The sequence below is a fragment of the Apis mellifera genome, linkage group LG4 (genome assembly GCF_003254395.2).
Source record: "Apis mellifera strain DH4 linkage group LG4, Amel_HAv3.1, whole genome shotgun sequence".
In the NCBI taxonomy this organism is placed as follows: Eukaryota; Metazoa; Arthropoda; class Insecta; order Hymenoptera; family Apidae; genus Apis; species Apis mellifera.
Window position 1 is genome coordinate 5,338,748 of NC_037641.1, and position 26,100 is coordinate 5,364,847.

A 26,100-nucleotide genomic window follows, 5' to 3' on the forward strand; every position below is an offset into this window, starting at 1 on the left:
TTGCGAACGTTATTTGCAACTGCATTACAGTCGAATCGAATTATGAAGTTGCGGATGTCGCATCAAAAATTCAATTTTACTTTTGACTTTCCTTTTTTTTCCTTTGCAAAAGATAATCTCAATAATACAAATCAACTTCGAACAAAAACGAAGGAATTATCCAAGGAACAATTACAATATAATCGTAACGAATAAAATTGAATATAATCGCTTTCCATTATTTTCCCCGCAAAATGGCACTCGCGTTTTTATCCGTGGAATACGACAGAAAATTCAAGAACAAACAAATCCTGCGAAACACTCGAGTGGCGAATGCAACGAGGCCCTCGTACGTTTCCAACTCGTCGATATCGATTCGCGTAATCTCGTCGAGGAACAAACGTGTCCATTCCATTCCTTCGTATAAAAATAGGAAACGCGATGCTGCAACATTAACTCCTCCCCCTCTACTGTAAAAAAAAATTAGAAATCCCTGCTCCTGACAACCTTCCCCCCTTCGATTCTTCCCCCCTTGTTTACCGTGGGAAGAAAAAATTGGCGGACAGTAACCAGACCAATATCGACGTGGCTTAATTAAACGTCACCACGCGTTTCTCGTTTCGAAGGGTCAAAGTTCAGATCGATAGTTCGAACGTTTCGAATCCGCTCTTTCTTCCCCCGGAAATTGCGTCGGATCGGCTGATAATAAGATCGAAAAATAATAGAAAAAAAATTTTTTTTATATATATATAACTTTCATTACTAACAATCTGCCCCCTTTTGAAAATTTAGAATCTCTAAAAATTGTTTTCGAAAAGTAATAAAAAGAATTTTTTTATATATATATAACTTTCATTACTAACAATCTGCCCCCTTTTGAAAATTTAGAAATTTAGAAAATTTAGAATCCATTTTATCCACCCCTTTGATAAAAAGCCCTTAAGAAGAAAGCGAAACTATCGAATGAGGAAATAGTGATAATAATAATAATAATAAAAATCCATAATAGATAAATCGTTAAATCAAATCGGTATGATAAATATGAGCACGTTGACAAGTTGAAACGTGCGCGGTTCGAGGCGTTGGAGGCGTTTCCGTAAGGCAAACAAACAAATAATGATCGCATTGAGCGAATGGGAGCGAGATAAAAATAGTAAGGTTCGCATAGGCGATCGCGTGTGTTAAACGCGGATGTAAGGAAACCCGCTCCGTTTCGTTTCCTCGTGATCGATTCGGAGGCCGGCCCCTTCTAGACGATATATAACACGCGGATTTACCAATAATAGGAGGGGTAACCGGGTAATGGTGGCTAAACCTAGCCCCCGTATCACTGTGTACACGATCTAAATTATTAGCCTTAGCCAGGCTATTTAAACGCTAGAAGTGTAGTATCTGGCTAGTGTGTGCTCGGAGGGTGGGGGGAGGGGACGTCGGAATAATAATTCGCGCGCGTAATTTATGCGTCGTTTCGACGAGATGATTAACTCTCGGGGATCGTTCTCTCTCTGTACGTGTTTAATCGCTCGTATCGATTATTGAAATTCTGCGCACGCGGGAGGAGGGATCCTGATGAGGGATTTATTAAAAGGAGGAGGGAAGAACCGTCGAATTCTCGAATTTGGCGGGTTTAACATTATGAATCCCATCGTTCGAACGTCGATAATTATGTCGAATTAAACGGAATTTCTTTTCCTCGTGTGTTGTATCTTATTCGTGTCTTTTGCTTGCGATTCATAAAATGAATAATAAGATCACGGATAGAAAATTATTGTCAATGGGTTATAGATTATAGATAATTGAAACGTCGTACGTGGAGAATTTGATTTATTCCGATTTATCTCAATCGGTCGTCGAGATACAAGCATACACTCGAAGTGTCCTCGCTGTATCGAAGATTACGAATGGGTCCGCGACCCAGTGACCCAGATTTTTTCCCTGGAAATGCGTGCTTACGATCTTCCAAGAATCGTATATACCTACTTTGTTCCACGAATCTTCTCTTGCCTTCTGTTTGGGATAGGTCAGTGAGACGAGCGAGAGATAAGAAAGAAGGATAGAAACGATTAAAAATTACGCTTCTCTTTACGCGACGATATCTCGGCAACCGAAAGTCGTAACGAGATAAACCGAAAAGCGTTTTAAAGGGGAAGATTCCTCGCTTCCGACGATCGTTGACGCGTCCACCGGAAGTCGTTATCTTGCGAGTTACAGCGGTTCAAAGTTTTCTTAATTTTAATCGAGTTTGATGTAAACGATTAAAAATTACTTTTTTACGCGACGATATCTCGGGAACCGGAAGCCGTGTCGGAATAAACGGAAAAGCGTTTCAAAGATCAAGGTTTCGCGCTTCCAACGATCGCTCACCCGTTCACCGGAAGTCGTTATCTTATAAGTTATATATATAGGGTTGGAAGTTTTCCTAATTTTAATCAGGGTTTAGGGTAAAGGATTAAAAATTATCCTTTTCTTCGCACGACGACGGGAAGCAGGAACGAGATGAAAAGAACGTTTCAAAGAGTAAGACATCATATTTTCGAATGCGATTCGTTTTGATCGGATAATTCCTAGAACATGACGCGTATTTTTACAGGATAAAATAAACGTAATATTTCATTTTTAGGAATGAATCAACACGTCCAACGAACTTGCGCAAGTGAAAATCCGAGTGAAATATTAAAAAATTTATCTCGCAACAAATACAGAAAATATTTAATATTAATATAATATCGCGATGAATTTTTAACAAATCCACCGCGATAAATCAAAAATTTTCCACGTATAAACAATCGGAAATTCAAAAAACAATTTCGCGAAATCCGGAAACGCATTAATCTAATAATCAAAAGAGAATTATTACATCGAGTTTCTATACTATAAGTCAAAATAAAAACTTGTCAAATTTTTCGAAAATCATAGAGAAAATCATAATCTCACTAATTATTTAAATAATTGATCGAATTACTCCACGATTGTTCGAATACACATCTAGATTATAACAAAAGATAAGAGAAAAAGAAAACCCAAAGATGATAAATTTAAATTCGAAACGTGCAACACTCTCAAAGAGACACCTTAAAGCGATCCTTTTAGAGAATTTTTAATACCATCGTGCAAGAAAATGGAAAATTCGAAATCCTCTCTCTCTCCCCTTAATATCCCCTCGGTATTCCCGGAAGTGGTGGATGAAAGACGCGCGACGTTGGCGCGTTAAAAGAATCGTTAAGAAAGTAATTTGAACCGACACGGCCGCGCTCTTTCCACCACTTAAGCGCATCGGTCGCGCAGAAATTGATCTCCCCCTCCCCTCCGCGCACGTTCCTTTCTCTTTTCTTTTTCGAGCGGACGGGGTGGAAGAGGCTACTAGAAAATTTGCTTTTCAAAGAGGAGCCACGCCATCCTCGAAGCAACGCCGCGTAAAAAGATAAAAGGATGAATTATTCTATTTTCCTCTTACGTCCTCCATCCTCCGCCTCGTGCCTTCTCTCTAATCAAGCGCGGATAAAGCGGTTCACGGCTTCGAGAAAGGGGGGAAGGATGGAAATATATGTGGTTTCGCCTCCCCTCTTGCAGGAATAATATAATAACGAGTCGTTAAAACATTGTTATTTAATTACTAAATAATTTGAAACTTAGAAAATCATATTTATCACTAACAATTCTTCAAACAATTGAATATTAAAATTCATTTTTTCGTTTCAACGATAGAATTTATCAATCTTCTTTATAACAACAGAATTTCATGTATTCTTATCTAATTTTCTTATCTCTTTTTATCGAATATTAAGTATTCACTTTTTATTTTGAAATAAATAATTTTTGTTTATCAAAATTCAACAATTACTCGATTAATAATTAAAAATGAAGTGAAAGTGGCCAACTTTCTTACTAACTTATTTATCTTCTCTTTTCCATCCAATATTTTTCGTTCGCTAGAAAAGGAGAAGGATAATAACTAAAATTTTCGATTTTTAGAAACGAAAACCTCTCTCGATCCGTCTCTCGTTCCTCTTCCTCATCCAATCGCCATCCCCGCCCGGGATGAGACGCCCAACGAGCGTAACTCGATACCCAGATAAGTACTAATTAGTCATGCGTAAGGCCGATCTAATTACGATACACGAGGTCGAGCGTGGAGCGAGGCAAAGAGAGAAAATGGGAACCTTGAAAACGGAAGAACAGCTACTTAACGCGTGACACAGTTAATATGGCTCGTTGGCAAACGCGACGGATCCGCATCTCTCTCTCTCTCTCTCTCTCTCTCTCTCTCTCTCTCTCTCTCTCTCTCTCTCTCTCTCGACGAAACGCGATTAATCGAGGACAATGCACGACGAATCGATTATACTCCTTTCGATACGAAAGAAAATTTCGACGATCTTTATGGAGTTGAAGTTTGGCAAAGGAAAGCGGAAAAATATATCACATTAACATTAAATAAATTTCTTTGAAATTGATGGAATGTAAGAAGAGGAAAAGATAGTATAGAAAATTCGAATCATTAATGTAATTCGATGATTATTCGAGCTAAATTAAATTATAATTGAAACAATTCCCGGGTATTTATTAAAAGAATGATAATAATATCTCTGATATTCTCTTCTTAAAAGAAACGAATTATAAAAAGTAATTACGTTAAATATATACGCTAATTTAAATACATATATTCATCGAGTGTTGGGATAATCAATCACTTGACTCTGGACACGATCCACGTATAATTTGCATAATCGACGATCTTTCTCTTCAATACAAGTCTATCTTCATCAATTCTTAATTCAATTCTTGATATACCATATTTATATACTACTCGATTAATAATTAATAATTAAAAAGGATGAAATGAAAGTGGGCAACGTACTAACTTATTTATTCTCTCTTCTCCATCCAGAATAAATGTATAAAGATAACTACTCGTCCGATAATATTCCACGAGACAGGAGGATCATTCGAAGAGATCCTTGGAACGATTGCAGGAGAATCTCGATAAAGATGGACGCTCCTTGGCTGGAGATCGATTTCTCTCGAGTTGTTTTCACGATCGGTAAAACCAGTACTCGAGCCAAAAGATGGATAGGTATCGAGGATAAACGGACAGGGAGGGGAAAAAAGGAAAAAATTCCACGTCGCTTGGCGCAACGTTCGTTGCAAAGTCACGTATTTATCGATCATATACACTGTACGTGCACGTGTGTGGATCCGAGTACGGAGAGGCGATGGAACGGCGATAAAACGGGTTGAAAATCGAGAGAATTTTTTAAGCATTTTTTTTTTTTAAAGCAAACTCGCGCGCTTTACAAATTGCGTGGAATTTGGTATTTTTTTTAATGGATTCGATTCGATATCGATTTTAATTACATAAATAAGCGAGTTTGTTGTCCAAAGTGTTGAAAAATATTTGGATCAATACAATATCTTTGAATTTCTAATTACGTAGATGAACAAGAATGATTTATCAAATGTTTGTATTAGAAGAAAGGAAGAAGAATTTAAATATTTTCGTCTAGAATTCATTCATTCGTCAAGTACACCTGTTAACGTCCAAGTTGATTAGAAGAAATACATTATAATTATCTATCTAGCAAAACGAAGCAAAATTAATATTTCGAACAATTTATTCAAATTTATTTTGATCGGAATATTATTTTATTCATTCTTGTTGCAACACGAGTTACGTAATGAGCCACCCTTGCATCTACTTCCCCCATTGAATTAATCATAAGATTGATTTTTTCTTCTCTGCTTCCAGTGTTAACATTTACTTATATTCCCCTCGAAAACAATCGAATAACAAGATAAACATCTGTCCACTCTTCGATTAATTTGTGAATCGTTACAAAGAATTGAAGATGTATAAGAAAGAAACGTATCTTTTATATTCAAATAAAATTCATGAAAATTATCCTTCGTTTTATAATTTTCGAGAGTTTTGTTTATAAATATGTTAAAAAGAGAGGGAAGAGTTTTCGAAACAAAGATATTTATTTCTAATTCAAAGATAAGTATCGATTAAATCTAAAATGACATGAAACAAATCGTAAATATCGAACGGGTTATACGTTTCAGGTGATTGTTAGAGGCAAACTTGCCTGTTGACAGAGTTTAATAATTAAATTCGTGGACACATAGAAGCCAACTTTCTTTCGCTATAAGATAATTATTCGTCTCGTATCTCATTTTCGAACGAAACTTGTGAAAGAAAGGAACATTCTCTCTCGTTCGTTAACGTGCATTCCTATTTTTCTTTTCTTTTTTTGCAATATAGAGCTTATAATACACTCTCCAATTTCAATGATATTTTTATTATAATTTTTCTTTTCTTTTTTTGCAATATAGAACTTATAATACACTCTCTAATTTCAATGATATTTGATTAAATTTAAAAATTTATTATAATTTATCATAATTTTTCTTTTCTTTTTTTGCAATATAGAGCTTATAATACACTCTCCAATTTCAATGATATTTGATTAAATTTAATTATGAAAAAAAAAAAGAAACGCATAGATTAAAAAATAACAAATTCAATTTATTTAACGTTAAGAAAAATATGTTAAATATCGATATCAAGGATTTTCCCACGGTTATTTTACAAATTTCATGGATATTATTTTCGCTCCCATATTTTTTCCCCGGGAAGCTTCGCTCCATTACGCTGTTTCCAATAATATTTTCAAAACCAACAATATTTCAGTTTCTTTCGAAAAGGCCAACAGCGGAGAAACACAATCTCCCTCTCCTTTACGAATATATAAACCTCGATTTTTAGACTTTTTACTGTGGAACCAGAATCAACAAATGTATCACAACGTTGATAATTAAAATTCATATTGGTTCAGATGGCTTTTCGATCGGAGAGAGAAGGAGAAAAAGGAAAGAATCTTTGGAAACGAAGCTTCAAAAAAAAACTTCTTCTCGAAAAAAGAAACGAACGATTTATTTATCCAACGACAAGTAATACTCTTCTATAAATCCATGGACGATGAAATTACAGAAAATATACATGTATTCGTGGAAGGAACGATCCCAAACTAACGAAACCAATTCTTCTTCGAGTAAGCAATAAGTAGAATCGTTGGGTCCCCTTTTTCTCGAACGCAATTAAGATGGTAAAAAAGGTGGAAAATCGAACAGTGTTATCGATCAATCCCTTCTTTTTTTCTGCTTTGGTGTCCCTGATATGTTGTACAAAAGAAAAATGCGAGGAAAGGAAGAGAAAAAGGGAGAGAAAGCTTAAAAATAAGAGTTTTTGAAAAGAAATTTTTACACTTGCATCCCCTTTGGATTTATTTCTAATAAATAATATAAGATTGGGGAAGAAAACTATCTGCACGAATCTTCAAATTTCCAATCATTCCATAAAAGAATTCAATGAGAAATAGTGGAGATTTTGTCGCAATGAAACCAATATTTGGCGTTTTCGAGCAAACAGAAAATTAATGGAAGGAGATAAAGAAGAAGATTCGAAACAGGGGATGAAGAAGAGTGTTCTCTTCTTCTTTCTCCTCTTCCAAGAGAGATATTAAATATAAGAGAAAATGTGTCTCTTTGTCACTTCATTTTACAATCCCATTTACTTTTAATTTAGAAAAGAAATTTTAAAATTAATCTCGTATTCTCTTATACATCTTTTACAATTTCTTGTATAATAAAAAAAATGAAACCCTTTTCTTCCTTTCTTGAGCGGAGGAGCATAGAGTTGATTTTTTTAAAATTTTAATCGAAAGTGCAGTTACTTTACTTAGAAGACAAACGCGTGTATCGATTATCCAATCCTCCATTATTTTGGTTATCTCTTGGAAGAGCAGAAAGCCGTTGAAATTAGAAGGGAAAGGGAAGGGAGGAAATTGGGGAAAAAATTGCTTCCACCAAATGAAACTTGCCACCTCGAGCGATTGCCACGTACGCTCGTTGCTCCTCCTCTAAATCGTCGTGGATCGACGAGGTTTCAATTTCGATTCCCTTCTTCCTTTCCAGAGCCAATCCTCCCCTTCACGTGTTCTCTCGAATTTTGTTTGTCGTAACGTTCCCTCTTCTCCAAATAGTTGTCGATAAACTCGCAATCTTCAATTTTTCTTTTTCTTTCTCTTCTTTATTATTTTTCCTCCGAGTATCAAATTCTCGAAAGAATTGAAATTGTCAATTCTATTTCGAACGTTTTAAATTTCAATACCATTTCTTTTTTCCTTTTCCCTTTTTCTTCTCCATACGTGTTTATAGATTTTTTAGAAAGCTCGATCAATCATTTCAACTCCAATCTGTTACCGTATCAATACGATAAAATTTTCTTCATATTTTTTCTTTACTTTCTCTTCAAAATCGATTCTCGAGATCTGGTTTTTCGAAATTAATTTTCGAAAAATCTCCTCCATGATGCGCGCGGAACGAGGTTTAATCCAGCGGATGTAACGCTGCAAGACATTTTTACGCTGGCAATAAAACCAGGTTTTAATCCGTCCCTCCGTTTAATCCAAACAGTCGTTCCCTTTAATTATTCCAAACTAACGAGATTTCGTTGCACTTGGCGAACAGAAACTTAACTTGCGATTCGAGGATGGGAACTTTGTTCGTACGTAAATTTTCGTTTCCACCTTCGATTCGGAATATCGATTCCTCCTTTATCTATTCGCGAAATACATTCAAATTATACGGAGAAATTTTCTTTTTTTTTTTTTTGGATCATTTTTTCTTCTAGCGATTGTTCATATGCTAATTAGAAAATGATAAATGGTGATATACCGTGCCACGTAATTTTCTATTCCAAAAAAAAAAAGAAATTTCGTTCCATCGATTATTTTTATCTTGGGTTCGAAATTTATCTAAATTTTGCGTTTAATGATAATTCAGGGATTAATTATTTATTCAATTCACTGATATTCGAAGATAGAAAATGAATGAATATCGCGAATATCGAAAAGTGAGTATTCTTTTCGGAATATATTTCCATAAAGTGTTATTACGATTAATATTAAAGTGAAGAATGTTAGGGAAAAGATTTTTTTTTTTTTTTTTTTACAAGAATCGACGTTCGACGCAAGAAAAGATTATTAATAGTTTCTCTTTAGATGAAGTCGTAAAGGTCGTATGGATATCAACTTCAATTTTTCAAATGGAATTATATAATTTTTTAACATGCTAATCGATGCAGCTGGTTATTTCCTATAAAAAGATATCGAAGCTATTTGTGTATGAAAAGTCGTTACTACTTTGTTATATATTTGCAAGAAATTTTGCACAGAGCGCGATTGCAAAAAGATGGAAAAAATTCAATGCATGCTTTTAAAAAATTCACGTTTCCACGAGCAAGTTTGTAGTCTATAATCATTAGTGTAAAAGATATAAGTTAATATTTGTGAAACTTGTTATTATACGTGAGAGACAAGAAGAGTTGCATGAATAAGTTTCACGTATTTCTTGTGTTTTACAATACACAATATATAACTTATTATTTACAATATCCTCTAAACTAATGATTCTTCGATGCAAATAAAGTCTCATTACATACTTTTCCTTTTTTTCTAACAAGTAACGAGCTGCATTAATTAACTGCATAAAATTACATAATTCTGTTCAAAAAATTAAAGCATAACCTTTACTTGGCCAGTTCAGAGGAAACGTTATTAACATTGCATAACATGTGTATCGTCACTTTGTATCGATAAGTTTTCCCACTCGCGTTTCTTTTAAATTCTTTTTAAGAATTTAGATAAAATCGACACTGTTCATCAACTTGTCGCGGATGTTGAATTTGAATCCTTTCGATCTTAAAATTATTAATTACTCACCTATTTCTCAATCGATAAAAAGAATATTCCTTTAATTGTTTCGTTATATAGCTCATATAACATTCAAATTATTATTCTAATTTCAATCTTTGAAATCGATATCATAACAAATATGTATCTATTCTTGAATAGATTTACACATTTAATAAAATCGTTTCACGACGAGCTAATAACTTTAACCTTTACAATTATGTATATAATATTTATATATAATATTTATTTATTCTTCGTCACGCCATCACTGCCTATATATATATATACAAAATATTATAGGGAAAAAAAGAAGAAGAAGAAATCAGCTGCCATAAACACCGTTCTCTCGAACGAATGTACGATCGTATTATATCGAGGAGCATGAAACACGAGGAGGAGGCCAATTGCCATTTTTCATTCCTCCTTTCAAATATTTCCATACTGTACTCCCCCTCTCGAAAGGGTACAATTTCCCAGCAGGCACGTTATATACACGCCATAAACAAATCCCTGCGTGGAATAAAATACGATCCCTGGCAAGGTGGGGAAAAAGGGTATCGATTCGCCTAGAAATCCCCGAGCGTGTCCCATAATTTTTACCAACCACCCTAAACCAACTTTCCATGCTCGAAACGTCGAGCTAGCGCGAACGCCACGCCGTATCTGCGACGTAATGCGGATCGACGCCTCGTAACACGAACACTATGCGAATATTTTATCTTGGTATTATGTGAATTCCTGTTTCAGGGTGCAAAAGAGTTTATTCTATTCTCTGGTAACGAGGATACAGCAAAGTATTTAAGAAATAGGGGTTAGAAGTGATTTGAATCGAATAATTCGAGTTTTATCTTGGGGCGAATTATTGCACGAATTCCTATTGCAAAAGAGTTTATCTCCTTTTTTATATCTGTTATACGAATTCCTATTCGTGTGCAAAAGAGTTTATCTCCTTCTCTAGTAACGAGAAGCCATAGTTTTAAGAAATAGGCGTTAGAAGTGATTTGAATCGAATAATTCGAGTTTTATTAGAGTGCAAAAGAGATTCGAGATTTTGTTTCGTTTTCGTTTTATTTTGGCGCGAATTGTTATACAAATTTCTATTACAGGATGCAAAAAAGTTTATCTCCTTCTCTAGTAACGAGAAGCCACAGTTTTAAGAAATAGGGGTTAGAAGTGATTTGAATCGAATAATTCGAGATTTAGTTTTATCTTGATGCGAATTGTTATACGAATTCCTATTACAGGATGCAAAAAAGTTTATCTTCTTTTCTATATCTGTTATACGAATTCCTATTCGTGTGCAAAAGAGTTTATCCCCTTTTCTAGTAACGAGCATACGCCATAGTTTCAAGAAATAGGGATTAGAAATGATTTGAATCGAATAATTCGAGATTTAGTTTTATCTTGGTGCAAATTGTTGTACGAATTCCTATTACAGGATGCAAAAGAGTTTATTCCCTTCTCTAGTAACGAGGATAGACCATAGTTTCAAGAAATAGGGATTAGAAATGATTTGAATCGAATAATTCGTTTTCGTTTTATCTTGGCGCGAATTTCTATTAGTGTGCAAAAAAGTTTATCCTCTTTTCTAATAAGGCCACAGTTTTAAGAAATGATTTCGTTTCCATTCCGTTTTGAACTGGAAATCGTTGGACAAGCGAGTTTATTTTAATTCTTATTTTTAACAGGCTCGAAATTAAATAACGAAACTTGGAAAACATGGTTGGTCGTGAAGGAGAGGCGCGGTGGATTCGAAGATGGATTAATTCTACACGGAGACAGCCACGCGGTTATGACATTTCTCCGGCGTGTTGTGTAGCGAAATTCTGGCGCCGTCAATTATTTATAGTCGTTCTAAACATACACACGCCGGCCGCCCCGTTCAATTGGATTAGAAAATGTCTGTCCACGCGGTGGAGTAACGCGTGTAACACGGAAATTATCTTCGTTCAACTCGGGAGAGGAGGATTATTTTCGTGCGAATCTTCCCCTACCCTTCGAGGCCCCGTTCCGCCTCCACCTGTCCACGAACGAATTAGTCAAACGGAACGCGTTCGAGCACACGCGTGGCTCGATGCTCGCCGCGAATCGAGAATCAGATTCGAAGGATCATCCAACGATTTATCCATCGATCGATGATCTCGAAATTTTGGACAATCGATGCATGGAAATGCTTTGGATTTCGATCTTGCCGCGAATCGAGAATCAGATTCGAAGGATCATCCAACGATTTATCCATCGATCGATGATCTCGAAATTTTGGACAATCGATGCATGGAAATGCTTTGGATTTCGATCTTGCCGCGAATCGAGAATCAGATTCGAAGGATCATCCAACGATTTATCCATCGATCGATGATCTCGAAATTTTGGACAATCGATGCATGGAAATGCTTTGGATTTCGATCTTGCCGCGAATCGAGAATCAGATTCGAAGAATCATCCAACGATTTATCGATCGATCTCGAAATTTTGGATAATTGATGCAAGGAAATGCTTTGGATTTCGATCTCGCCGCGAATCGAATGAACGGATTCGAAGGATCGTCCAACGATTTATTTATCAATCGATCGATAATCTCGAAATTTTGGACAATCGATGCATGGAAATGCTTTGGATTTCGATCTCGCCGCGAATCGAATGAACGGATTCAAAAGATCGTCCAACGATTTATCGATCGATTGATAATCTCGAAATTTTGGACAATCGATGCATGGAAATGTTTTGGATTTCGATCTCGCCGCGAATCGAGGATCAGATTCGAAGGATCGTCCGATGATTTATCGATCGATCGATAATTTCGAAATTTTGGGCAATCGATGAATGGAAATGGATTTTGGATTTCGATCGATAATCTCGAAATTTTGGGCAATTGATGGATGGAAATGTTTTCGATCTCGAATATACTTTTATTATTCGCATCTTTTTTTGAATTTTTTCGGCAGAGTGAAAGAGAGGGTGGATTTTCGGAATACGATTTTTATTGTATACCTTTCGAAATTGTTGGATTGTTGAGTTTTTGTTTATTATTTGTTTTTTGAGAGGATGAAAAGAATTGGTGCTTTTTGGAATTTTGGGGATATTTATATTGCGTTATACCTTGGGATTTGAATTTTTTTAGACCTCTTTTTTCGTTGTTGCGATTTTTCCAGAGGATGAAAGGGATTGGAACGAATACTTTGGATTTATACGCGACTTTTATTGTACGTCTTTCGAAGATGGAGGGATTGAATACTTTGAATTTTCTCTCGGTATTTTGTGAAAGGACGTTTCAATTAAGAATAACTCTGACGATTCTAATAATATTATCGTGTGTTTATCGAAAGATTAAAAGAAACGAGATTCGATATAAACGCGGGTCCTCGACGTGTCGTGGCTGAAAATAAGTCTGCCTTCGATCCCAAAAATAATATTTGCAAGATGGAATCTACAGGAAAAGACTTCGAGTCGCTTTAAATCAAACAGGAGACAGACTCGATTTTTAATTTATTGAGTTACGTACGTGACGTAACTGAAAAGGAAAAGGAAAAGAGATCTCCTTGCCGCGGAAGATGTTACATTTTTCAGGTAAACAGAATCGATAAATGGTTAAAAATAGTATAATCTTCATCCTCTTGACTCGACGATCTCGACCGCGATTCGATACTTTGAAAACCGAAACGGAGGATAGAGAGTCGATAAGTAAAACCGTAGTATTTCGCTTAAGTCGAACAACTTCTCGGTTAATCTTCCAGCCGAGCGTTAAAAAAGCAATTTCCTATCGGAAAGTACCGATCCAGCTCACGTACTCGATCACTCCGTGAACCTTAAGCCTCCGCGTAAAAACCGAGAACAACTTTCTCCAATCCCCGAGAAATCTATGAGAAACCAATTAAATCCCCGAGAAACATCGCTTGTAAGATCTCTGAAGAAGAAGAAGAAATAAATTCGAATCGATAATAATAATATTTAAGATTATTTTCCACAAACTCGAGAATCTCTCCTTTGTACTTGATTAATACAAAAGAATCTTGGGAAAAATGAAGAAAAATTTTCCATAAATAAAAATGGAGAAAGGAAAAAACGATATTCGTTCGATTAAAAATAAAGAATTTTGTTGAACTTGCTCGAGGATCCACACCAAGATCCGCAATTTCGATCGTAACGGCTGATCCCGCTCAATTATTCACGGGGAGAGAAACAGGATGGATGCGGGGGATGCGCGTGAAATTTTAATTCAGGCGAGGTGGGATCGGGCGTGATATCGATTAAAGTTGAGAAGCGCGGGGCTAGGCCCCGGCCGGATTAAGAAGACTCCTCGTGAGAACGATTTCTCGTGGGCTGGCGTGAAACTTTTAAGGCCTCGGGATTTGCCGGTGTAAAATTTCTCGCCCGATCATCCCTTTCCGATCGGGAAATATCCACGCCGAAGTCGAGGTTTATTTCGAAATGAATCTCCTTGGAAATCCAACCTCCTTGAATTTTCTTATTCTCGCGAGCAAATATCCGACCGGATTAACTTTCGATCGATAAATAAATAAAAGAGGATTCGAATGGGCACGTTATGATGTACGAAAGAAAAATTGAGATTTGAATCTTCAAGTCTTCTAAAACATTCTTCTTCTATGATTTATTAAATTAATATTCTGGGCGATTGGGAGGAAGAACTTAAATTTTCCTCTTTAATTGATATTACCAACAGTTGATAACATCTTACTTTATACTTTCACCATATTATACTCTTCTTTATAACAATCGAAAAATATATTTCTATAATAACAATACTATAATTGGATAATAATGTTACTTTTAATGTATCTTTCAAAATACAACGTATCTCGATATTAAAGAAAGGGAAAAAAGGGAAGCAAGCTCGCTCTACTCTTCCACCAGTCTTCCACAAGCGCGGATACATATCCCTGGAGCATCTTCTTTCACGATCCTTTATTTATAGCGGGGGATCGAAAGGAGAGCGCGCGCGAAGTTGGCGGGACAGGGATGGATGGCTCGTCATTAGGACGAGGGAAACGGCCGGTGCGAGGTCAGCAGACGATGAAATTCCTGAACCGCGTGTTGCATAGTTCTGCAGGCCTATTTTCGTCCTGTACCGCTTGCTATTATTAGGAGCTGGCGGCGGGAAGGAGGGAGGGGAAGAGAAGTCGGTGCGACGAGGATCAAAAAGAAGAGGAAGAAAGAGTTAGGGGGGAGGAGGAAGAGATAGGAAGAGAGAGAAGAATAACGCAACGTCCACCCAACGGTTTTAAACGTGCGCACGGCGCGTGACACGCGACACACGTGTGAGCCGAATTTGTCCACCGATCGCGAAAACACGTGACCATCCACTCGCGCGCATGCGCATATCGAATATCACTGTGTATATAATCTGCTGCCTATGGTGTATTTCGGGGTGCACGAGCCGCGGCTTAAGTGTACCGTGGTGGATACACGCGGGATGGGATCCACCGCGCTAAAAATAGCGCGGAACACGTATTTCCGGACCTACGGCAACCGAGCTATTGTGACACGGTGAAAGTGCTCCCCCTCTCTTTCTTCCCCTCCGCAATTTTCGCTCGGACCTCTTCCGGGTGTGGGCCATAAGGAAGAATTATTTCTCGTCCTTTCCTTATATTAAAATGTTTTTTACACGTACGTGTAGGAATAATTATGGCCCAAACTTTATTTTCTTGTATATAATTAGCATTTCGTAATTATTAAATTATTCGAAACTAAGTGTAATTTCTAATTGAAAGATTGGAACGAAGAGAGAATTATACAGATTTGATAAAAATTAATTTGCAATAGATATGCGCTACAGTATACTCTTTTCTTCGGTTAAATTAAGTATCGTCGGCCATTTAGGGTATCGATTCATGGAGGAGGAAGGACACAGAGATAAGCCGCAATGCGTCAATTATGTAATGAACATTAAGCTCGAAGCTGATTTGCTAATTCTCTCGAATATGGGACGTGGAGAATTGGTGATGCATTGTTATGGGGGTCGCTGGGCGTGGTGGTGATCCAAACCAATTCGAAAGTCGCGATCAGATTTGGTTTATAGCTATAGTGTGGCTTTGAATTGTCGCGAAAAATTCGAGGAATGTAATGGATCGCAGTTAGGTGGAAATTTTTATAGATATAAATACATGATTTCTTCCCGTATAATTAAATCGACAGGTGTCGGAAAGGATTAAAAGGATCGATACAATTGAGTTGGAATTATCGATTGAAATTATTCCTGGATTTTTTTAAAAAAGAGGTAATGAAAATGGACGAAAACAATTGGCGCTTGATATTGCTCGTTTCGCACTCAATTACTTTACTTTTTTTTCTTTTTTTTTTCATTTCATCTGGACTAACTAAAGTGACGTTTTACAGGGGAGCACGTCTGTTCCCGTTAATCAGTGGGACGCAAAAAATGAGACGCCACGGCTAATGAATTTACGAGCAAATCCTGCAATTCCGTGCGCACGTGTCGCACAGGGGTGAACTCGAATTTGATTCCAACCCCTTATTTTCCCGCCATTAACCCCGTCCGATGAAAACAGTCCTCCTCTGAAACTGTCTGAGAACGACCATCATCATTCCCCCATGAATTTCAATTTCCATTAATCAGAATTTTAAAGGGAAGAAGCCTGCTGTTGTCGTACAGGAATTCTTCCAACTTCGATTGAGAATAAAAATCTTATCTTTGGAGATAATTTCAACGATACTACTGTTTCGAGAAATGGAAAAATTCTTTGTTAATTACCCTTTTATTTTTTAATTCGAAGGAAATAACTTTTATCCAAGTTTCTAGATCTCAAAAGTCTCTTGAAATTGAAATTATTTTGCAACATACAGTAAATTTTCTATCGTAAGAAATAATGAAAAATTTATCTTCCGTAGGAAACGTCAATTTTTCGTAAACAAGAGGAAGGAATAAATTAAAAAATACGTGTAAAGAGGGAAAACGAAGAAGAAAAAGGGGGAGGATCGATAACGTTTAGATTATCGCAATAAAAAATGCAACATCTCCACGTGTAACGCGAATTATACATTATACGCGAATATACAATCTAATCCTCCCCTCCTCCCTCCCTTATCTTACGCAACCACGTTTTAATAATACGTGGCCGACGTAAAAACACGCGACAATATTCCACGGTATGTCGCGTGTATATAAGTACAAAGCGGTAGGAACGAGCTCCGTTTTATCGATCGAGCCGGTCGCCTCGGGAAATGTCTCCAGGGAGGAACCCGCAGGACACGTGAGTTGCCCTCTTAAACCGAGCGTATCCGAATCGTGGCGAATTGTGCCGAAGTCTAGGGCCAGGCTCGCGCGAACAGAAATTTCTCTAACGAGCCGCTGGGAAATTGTTACGGCTGTTCTGTTACGGCTAGGGAATTTCTCTATATCCTATATGCTATATAGTTATTACTAGCCGCGTTTTGGGGGGTCTCGCAACGCTCCAACGATTTTACGCGGACATGATTTTAAGGAAATGGAATACCGTGAATGTAGGTTATATATACGATGGTATATATAACGTTGACACAGAAGATGGTTTACCGGAGAGTGTTTTTTGGGAAATAGAATTTGGTACATAAAGAATGTAGGTTATATTTTCCGCGTAAAACGAGAAAGGGATAAGTGCGAGTACGTTACGTAAATAAGAATAATTTGAACGGGTATAATTTCGTTTGAGAAGAAACAGGAGGACGAAGGAGAAGAAAAAAAAGAAGGTAAAAAACAGTTTCTAGAATACTTTACGGAACGAACCAATCTATCAGTGGTGGGGAAAGCTGAAAAACGGGGCCCATTAATAATCCTTTCCAAATAAGAAAACCCGTCTCGAATGGAAAAATCGATACAATCTCCATCTTTGCCCCGAGAAATTCAAGCCAAGCCAAACCTGTTGGCAATTTTCCATCCGAGGAATCGATCCGTGCAATGGTAACAAGCCCAACGGAGGACAAGGAATGGAGGATAGGAGGAGTGACTACTCGCGAAAATGCCGGCACACGAATGGCAAATATTTGCGGAAACTTCGACTCGAGGTATTCGACCCTCGATTTTTTTTCTCTCTCTCTCTGCGTTTCCACTTCATATCGTTCACAGCGTTTCTCCACCGAGAATGAGATTAAAGAAAGAAAGAAAAAAAACGACGTAGGAAAAAGGTTGTATCCGAGATCGTATCGGATCGAAACGGCAGGGAACAAGTGTCGCATGATAATACATATCAAAAGGGGGGAGGTAACGCGTTAATTAATACGCGTACGAGCGAGAAATGGTGCACGGTCAACGACCAGTGCGCAAAATCTCATTAAATGCAGGAGCGATCGAATCGAGAACCCCTGCCCTCCATCGGATCCGCCTCCCCCCCCCTGCCACGCGATATTTTCCGCGCGGATATTACCGACAAATTCAACTTCGGGCCAAGGATGGATGAATTTTCCGTGCACATCGTCCAAAACATCCTAATATTCCAGCCACTCGAGCCCGTGGGAGCTATCGATCGATTTTTCCGTATCTGAAGCTTATCAAGTTTTCACGACCGATAAGGCTTTCTCTCTCTCTCTCTCTCTCTCTCCTCGCCATTGGGAGTTTGCAAGCTTTTTGCGAATGGTTTCTTTTTTTTTTATTTTTTTGGTTTGTAAATGGACAAGAGAATCGAGCTTATCTTATCGCCGATTCTCTTTGGCCGAGTAAAGTTTATTTTTAAAGTCGAATTATTCGTCGCACGTGCGGACGAATTATTTTATCTCTCGAGTTTAAAATACAAGTCGAATGCCTGCGATATCTTGACAAGTTTATAATTGGTGCTATGACGAAGAAATCGTTCGATGTTGAATTGTTTTCTTTTTTTTAACTATATAAATTATAAAAAAAATTAAAAAATGGAACAGCATATAGAAATTGTATATAGGACGACGATAATTGTATATATTCGCCTCTTTATCGAAACATTTCGAAAAGAAGTAGAATTTAAATTTAAATCGAGATGAATTTTATTTTGAATATTCTGTGTTGCTAATTTTTTTCTATTTTTTTTTTTTCTACTTATTATCATATCTATTATGATAGTGATAGGTGATTCAAATTTCACGATTATATAATTTATGTACAATTCATGTCCAGCGATAATTTTAACCAACTGTTTGTTCCTAACCAAAGTAAAACAGAATCTTTTGAATTAAAAGTATTGTTGAGTATTTATTAATACGCTACAAACATATATTCTAGCGTGTTATTATATAATACCTTTCAAATTTTTCTTTTTCGCAACTATTACGATACAAATCGACACACACACTATATATATTTTATCCACTTATTTTAGACACGTATGCTGAAAATCAACGAACCAATCAAAGTAGGCGGACAATCGCCCACGACAAAGTACGATAAAAATGGAATTCCAAGTGGAAAATTTCTCTACTTCTCTTTAACCCCCTCAGACACGTTACATTAATATTCAATAATAATAAAAGAAAGAAACAAAGATAAAGATATTCCCTAAAAGAAGTATATACTTTTCATAGGAATCGGCGAGAGAGAGGTGGTCGATAATCATCGCCATTTCTCTCGAAAATTGTACGTGTACAACAACGTGACTCGGTTTCGTCAAACGGTTCTCCTCCACCACGGCTAACTATAGGCGCCCCGTCTCTCTCAATGCACGTGGGATTGATCGAGGCGGCGCGATGAAAGGAGATCCGCCTTTGGATCGGTCTATAAGTAGCGATGGCGGAGGATTCGCGAATCGGTACGTTTTCGAGCCCGCACGAAAGGATTAAAGGTCACCGGGCGAGGCGAGGTATCGACGTTCTCCTGCACCGCAATTAAGCGTTAATCGTGGCCACGAGCATTGACATGCGCGTCGCGTGTAACAACGATGCCGGGATTCCTCCGCTTCCTGTCTTTGCCAATCGAACATTCCCGCTTCCTTTCAAACACTTTTCCCCTCTGAACGTTGGAAATTTAATTTTCTTGTTATCAAGAAATATTGCTAATGATTTTTATTTTTAACGATTATATATTGGATCCTTTTTCTTAAAAAAATATTAAGTTTTTTATTTATCAATTTATTGGTTTAATCTTTTAAGTAACCACTCCATAAGAGTCATAGGCTGTGTTCAATATTTGTGTCAAAAAATCGTGGTTGAAAAATGGAAAGATAAAAAAGAAAAAATATTTATTAGGAAGAGAATAATAACTTTTTCCATTCGGAATAAATTATAAAGTAATTTAGAAAGAAAAGGAAACTATTTCAAACTATTAATAAGTGTATATTTAGTTGTAATATTTAGTTTATGATATTCGTGTCACAAGTTTTCGCAAATATGAAAATGATTATTATCGGGGGCACGGTTTTATCACAACAACATAGACATAGCCTCGTATTTATATTTCCGTTCCTTACAGCACAACAACCACAGTTGTTGGTCTGTGTGGAAAGTGATTCAGGAAGCGCGTGTCTAAAAATTATCGGTGGCGTGGACAGATTTATATATATATATTTCTTGGGACGTTTAGACGATTGCCTCGGTGAATAATACACCGGTTGTTACATTCGGTAAATTGGAGCAACAAATTTTAAAGTCGCGCACGCAAAGAGGGGAAGGGAAAGAGAGAGGCGAGCGTGGGACGCTTCGATGTAGCATAACGTATCCTGTCAAGAATAGTACGTTCGATATAAACACGATCCCGCTATTAATACGTGTATTCGCTAAATGATCATTAAACCTATATTTGCATTCTCGTGCGAATTTACAATGGCCACAATTCTTGCGGTGTAAATATAACTTTATATATACAAGGGATTTCGTAATAAAAGAAAAGAAAATTTCCACGATATCGTTCTTTTTTTTTTTTATTTAAAAATATTCCAACTCTTGTTTCACCTTTTACAACATTTCGAAATATTACATATATTACAGCTTTTAAGGGAAAAAGTATTTTGACAAATCGATCGAATTCATTAATTCTATCAATTGTTTCCACTTTCATGGATTAATCGTAATGGGAAAAAATAATCATAAAAGATAAAAATCCAATCTAAATATTGCGAAATTGAAATAGATAGATTCGATTCTCTGGAAAATCAACGTTAAAATTCCATTATTCTTGCTCATACCTTAGAATCCATTTGAACTCGATCCACCACGAATCAACACACAGTGTAACGTCAAATCCATCGAATAAACAAATAGCTAAACTCGCGCATACACACACACATACTTTCCTCTCTTATCGTATGCACACATGGGAGAATAAATCGATATCAGAAAGAGGTTATCGCAAGTTTACACTGTTTTTATTGCCATTCCACGTATCCTCGAACTTGGGAGATAAAACTTGCGGGGTGCAGCGGATCGATAACCCTCCCTCCCCTCCTTTCCCAAACCGGAAATGGGCCGTGCACCCCGCGAAAATCCTTCACGACCCTCTCCAATAACGCGCACGATACATGAATGCCACGAATTTTCACGATTATTGCGATTATTCGAGTTTGAGGAAAATCTGAACTTGGCGAACGATCGTCAACGGATCTGTGGACCTGTTGAAAACGAAAGATCGCTGGATTTTTGCAGGATTATCTAGCCTCGTTAATCGAAATCGTGATCCTAGATTCTCCTCCTTCGTGAAAAAGTATATTTTTTTTTTCTTTAATTCGAAGATCGAACTTTGGGACAAGTGAGTTGTAGTACAAAGTAGTTGCATTGCACTTGTATCGTTGTCAGAAAAATTCTTTCCTCCTTGCGTTTCTTCCTTCCTTTCGAGGCTCTCGCAATTACATTATATTTATATTTGATCTATATTTATCTTATATTTATTCTTATATCTTCTTCTCTTTATTCTTATATCTTATATTTATATTACATTATATTATATTTGATCTATTATTAAAATTACTGTTGCATGAAAGGATAAGAAAGACACTTGCGAATTCTTTTTTTACTTATCTGAAAAGTAGAGGAAAAGAATTTTTCTCGTGTCAATCCAATGTTACGTAAATTCTTACTCGATCAGAATAATTTTGAACGAGTCCCTCTTTCTTCTCCTTTTTTCAAACGTTTCTTCGAGGTGAAAAGAGTCGAAATTCCTCTATTTCTAGGAGCTAAAACCAAGATAAGATGTTTCGAAAAAAAAAAAGGAATTAATTCAATCATCGAAGATGAACGAAAACGAATGGATAAACTAACAAACAGATTGGCGTGAAAGAGAAAATCCGGTTCATCTTGCTGCAATTCCGCCACAATTTGCCCAAGGATAATACGGTTGAATCGGGACGATTCGAGGCAGAGATTATCCTTGCCTCGAATCACCGCACCTACGAGAGGATCTACGAGGCTTTCCACTCTTTTTACGATCCTTAAAAGACGACGTTTCTTTTTTTTTTGCACGCTTGTACGACGCAATCTCTCCTCTCCCCTCGTCGAACAAGACGTGAGCATAATAACGCTTTCAATGGAATACAAGGAAAGTCTTTCTTTCTGTTTTCTGTGCGCCAAGATTTCATCGAAATGAAAATGCTTTACGTTTGTTTCAAGTTGAGAGAGAAGAGAGATATATTGAACAATCGATTTGTGACAAGTTGTGACACGTACAATTACGAGGCAATATTTAACTCGTTGGGGAAAACTTGACAGATTGATTATCCTATTCTGAATAATAGGATAAAATTTTGCAGAAATGGTAATTTTTTTTTTTCTAACTAATGTTTTTCTTCGGTTGCATCGGACAAATTGTATTTATTATAATCGTTACACGTGTTGTTAAAATATATTCTTTCTCTTGGATGATGCTTTTAAAGAGATGAATCGTCGTGGCGATTGGAAATAACAAATTGAATGAATTTTTAACCTGTTTGGAATAAAATATTTATTTTATGTATTTCTCTGTCGCGAAATCTCTCGTCCAGTAATTAAGGACAGCCAGAATCTTGACGTCATCAATTTCATACGTTGGAATTTCCAACGTTACGCAACTGAACTTTCGACGATATTTCATCGATAACTTTAATGCACGATACTTTATGATCTCCAATATCGATTGACATATTTTTATATTTCGAAACTGTATCATCAACTTCAATACAATATTCAACGATTATCACGTATGCAAATTTTTATATAAATTCGACTCGGAAAATGAATAAAGATACGTTAAAGATATCCTTCACCTTTTGAATACTTCGAATATTTCTCTCTATCACATATATTTTTGTAAATTTCGCGAATAAACTCTAAAATAAATCTCTCATTTAACAAATTTCCAATTTAACAATAAAAATATCAAATTTTGGTTTTCAATTTTTCCAATCGTAAAATAATTAAAAAATAATTACTCGATGCTCTGTTATTCCATACGAATAATGAATATCGATATTCCAGCACGATTAAAAAGAAAGAAGAAAGAATTGTCTCGTCGTTTGAAAAAGTTTAGATCGGTTAAACAAGATTTAGCCGCATCTGGCCAATTATCCACCGATTTTGTACACAATGGTGCCATACTTTGTAACAAAGATGTCGAGAGAAAGAAGATCCAAGATACGTAATGCGAGTTGGAAAAAATTCGTTTCACGACGTCGTAATCGCGTCGTTTTCACGATCATCGTCCCACTTTTCCACGGAAAAAAAAAAACTGGATCCGTTCCCTTTTGAAAACGATCGGAAGCGGAGGGAATCGCGAAGGAGGAAACGGAGGGCGAAAAAGTGAAAACGTGGAGGGAGGGAGATTGGCATTTCCATTGGTGGGTCTCGATAGAGAGCTAATATTTACCCACGGTCTTAATGTCAGCTTAGACAGTTGCCAAAACTAACATATGAATCGGTTTGCTCGTATAATACCAGAAATCCTCCTCGTATCGAGTATACAGGAAATCTGTTCGCCGGTAAACGTTGAGATTTTGGGAACGGTTTTGTATTGTAGAATCGTATTGAAATGTAAATACAAATATTGTGCGTAATTATTATTACGCACAGTGATGTAAACACGCAAAAACTTTGTCTGATATCTATAACACGAATACGTACGAATTTCGATTAACGAATTGACGGATTGAAATTGAAAATTCTTGATTGTGAAAGTTTTAGTAACCGTGAAAATTCTGTTTGCAAACTTTGCGAATAAAATTGGGAAATTTTCCGATTGAATTCAATTCTCTGTTAATTTATTAATAAAAATGGAGAATGTTTATCATAGAAATTATTATATTTCTTTTTTTTTTTTTTTAATTATACTCGTATAATTTGTAATTCTACGCATAAACATCTGCAATTATTAATTTATTTCAATGTTTCAGGTAGCCTTTCGTGCGAGGAAATATTTAGAAATGGAATTATGTATTTAAAAAAAGTTTGAAGGTTGATTCCATCCTCTGAAATGGAATTTTATGCCGAAAAAAAGTTGTTCACGCGTCGATTAAAAGGATTTTGTTGTCCGTTCAGTTTTGGGATTACGAGAGAACGTTTCATCACGAACTTTTACTATTTGACCATCGCACGATTAATAAAAAATATTATACTCTATTGGATCAATTAAAAGCATCATTCATATTCAGAAAAAAAGAATCTTTGACGACCAAAGATTGTCATCAACAATCTTGTAAGTTTTGGAAAGATATTTCTTCGAATATTATCAATTCTCTTCGTCTGAACAATGATAAAACTTGGCAAAAATTTTCAGGAATCAGAGAAAGTGGATGATTAATAAGAAAAATAAGAAACGAATATATTATTCTTCATGACACAAAATAATTCTCTTCTACGAACGAAGAAACAATATTTCAAAAAGTATCTCCAACTGTTTCAAATTTTCCCATATCAGTGGAACGAGACCGTAAAAGACAGACCAGGAGAAGGCTGCGCAAGTACCATCAACAAAATTTCCAAAATTTCCAAAATAAAAACTTGGATAATTTCGTGGAAAGCTAGATACGCAATATATACATTTATTCCACGTCGATTCATCGACTGTCAAACATGTTTCCATCTCCAATACGTATCTCTCTCGTATCTCATTCCGTTCCCCTTTTTCGTTAAAGAGAGAACGAACGCGTGATCGAGGGGAGAGAAAGAGAGGGTGATACACAGGGGAGTAGGCCGGTGATTGATGAACTCTCGAGAAGAGTGATTCGAGGTGAAAGGATCGGGGAAGATTCGCGATTCACGCGAGCGAGCAACCCTTCCCTCCCTTTCCTCCCCTCCCCTCCCTTCGTCCGTAATTATAATCAACCGTGGTCGGTGATATCTGGCTGAATACCAGCCAGAGCCGAAATGTGGGACGTCTGTTTGTCGGAGGGGATAACCGTAATCCGAGGCCACGAACCGACTATGTGTATGATCCATGTAAACGTACTCGTGTAAACAGATATACTGACGCCTTATGATCGATAGCCAAAGATACCGTGTATACTGTATTTATATATATATATATATATATGTATATGTATATACAGGGTGCTAATATATTCGTGGGGAAGTATCTTTGGAGGATCGATTATGGAGAACAAAGGTTCGTATACAAAGATGTCGAGGTTGAGGCTTATTTGTTGAATTATTAGTGAGCAATTTAAAGTCGGATAGCTCTATCTCCATCGCGCACCGGTATTGATATATTTGCGTCTCGCTTCATCTTCAATAAATGATTGGTTATGACTTAATGAATTAATAGATTATTTTATTATTTTGATCTACTAGAATCAATACTTCAAAGAAGTAAGGTTTCTTGTGAGTATAATATGGTGGTGGTTATAATTTTGGGATAATTTTATTAATAGTTGGTTATTTTGAATTACAGGTGGAATTAAAAAAAAGAATGGCCAAGTGAAATTATATTATTGAAAAAGTTAAACTTATGAAAAGCTTGGAAACTTTGGGAGAAAGATTTATTATGCTAAACTTTCATTAAAATCAGAATTATAAGGTAATTATAAGATTTTCTGTTGTAGAGATATATTTCAAATATTTTCATGAGATATTGTATTTAGATCTCTAGATATAAACAGGGATCTTCTGTTGTAATTCATGTGTGTGTTGTTTTATTCTTTTATTAGAGTCTGATTATATATTATCTAATTATCGTTGCTTGATAACCAGTAATAATCAGTAATCCAACCACAAGCTTGATAATCTTTATTTAGAAAGTGATTGCACAATGTAGCAGCAGAAATTTTACTTTTTACCGTAGCCTTTCAGTTTCTAACATACTTTGTTTGTATATAGAAATGAATTATTATTAGAATTGTCGAAAAGATTTACGGATTATATATCAATAATTTATCACATTTTATTTTTATTACTTTTATTTTCAGAAAAATATAAATTTCATCAATAAAAATATTGAAGAAGTACAACACTGAAATGTATTAAAAGTAAAACATAAGAAAATACATATTCTTGTATA

General features: G+C 36.2%; 1 protein-coding gene and 1 long non-coding RNA gene across 46 annotated transcripts in view; one reads left to right on the plus strand and one right to left on the minus strand.

Moving 5' to 3' along the window:
• Positions 1-25,620, plus strand: part of LOC107964268 — a 31,703-nt gene extending 6,083 nt beyond the window's left edge. For 2 of the 3 annotated variants that reach the window (XR_001702671.2, XR_001702669.2), the window contains exons 3-4: positions 23,999-24,300; positions 24,382-25,620. This is a non-coding gene — a long non-coding RNA (uncharacterized LOC107964268). The remainder of the gene's footprint in view (positions 1-23,998; positions 24,301-24,381) is intronic. The other variant, XR_001702672.2, reaches the window with a different exon arrangement.
• The window catches only part of Camkii (calcium/calmodulin-dependent protein kinase II), a 127,907-nt gene that overhangs the window by 95,728 nt on the left and 6,079 nt on the right, over positions 1-26,100 (minus strand).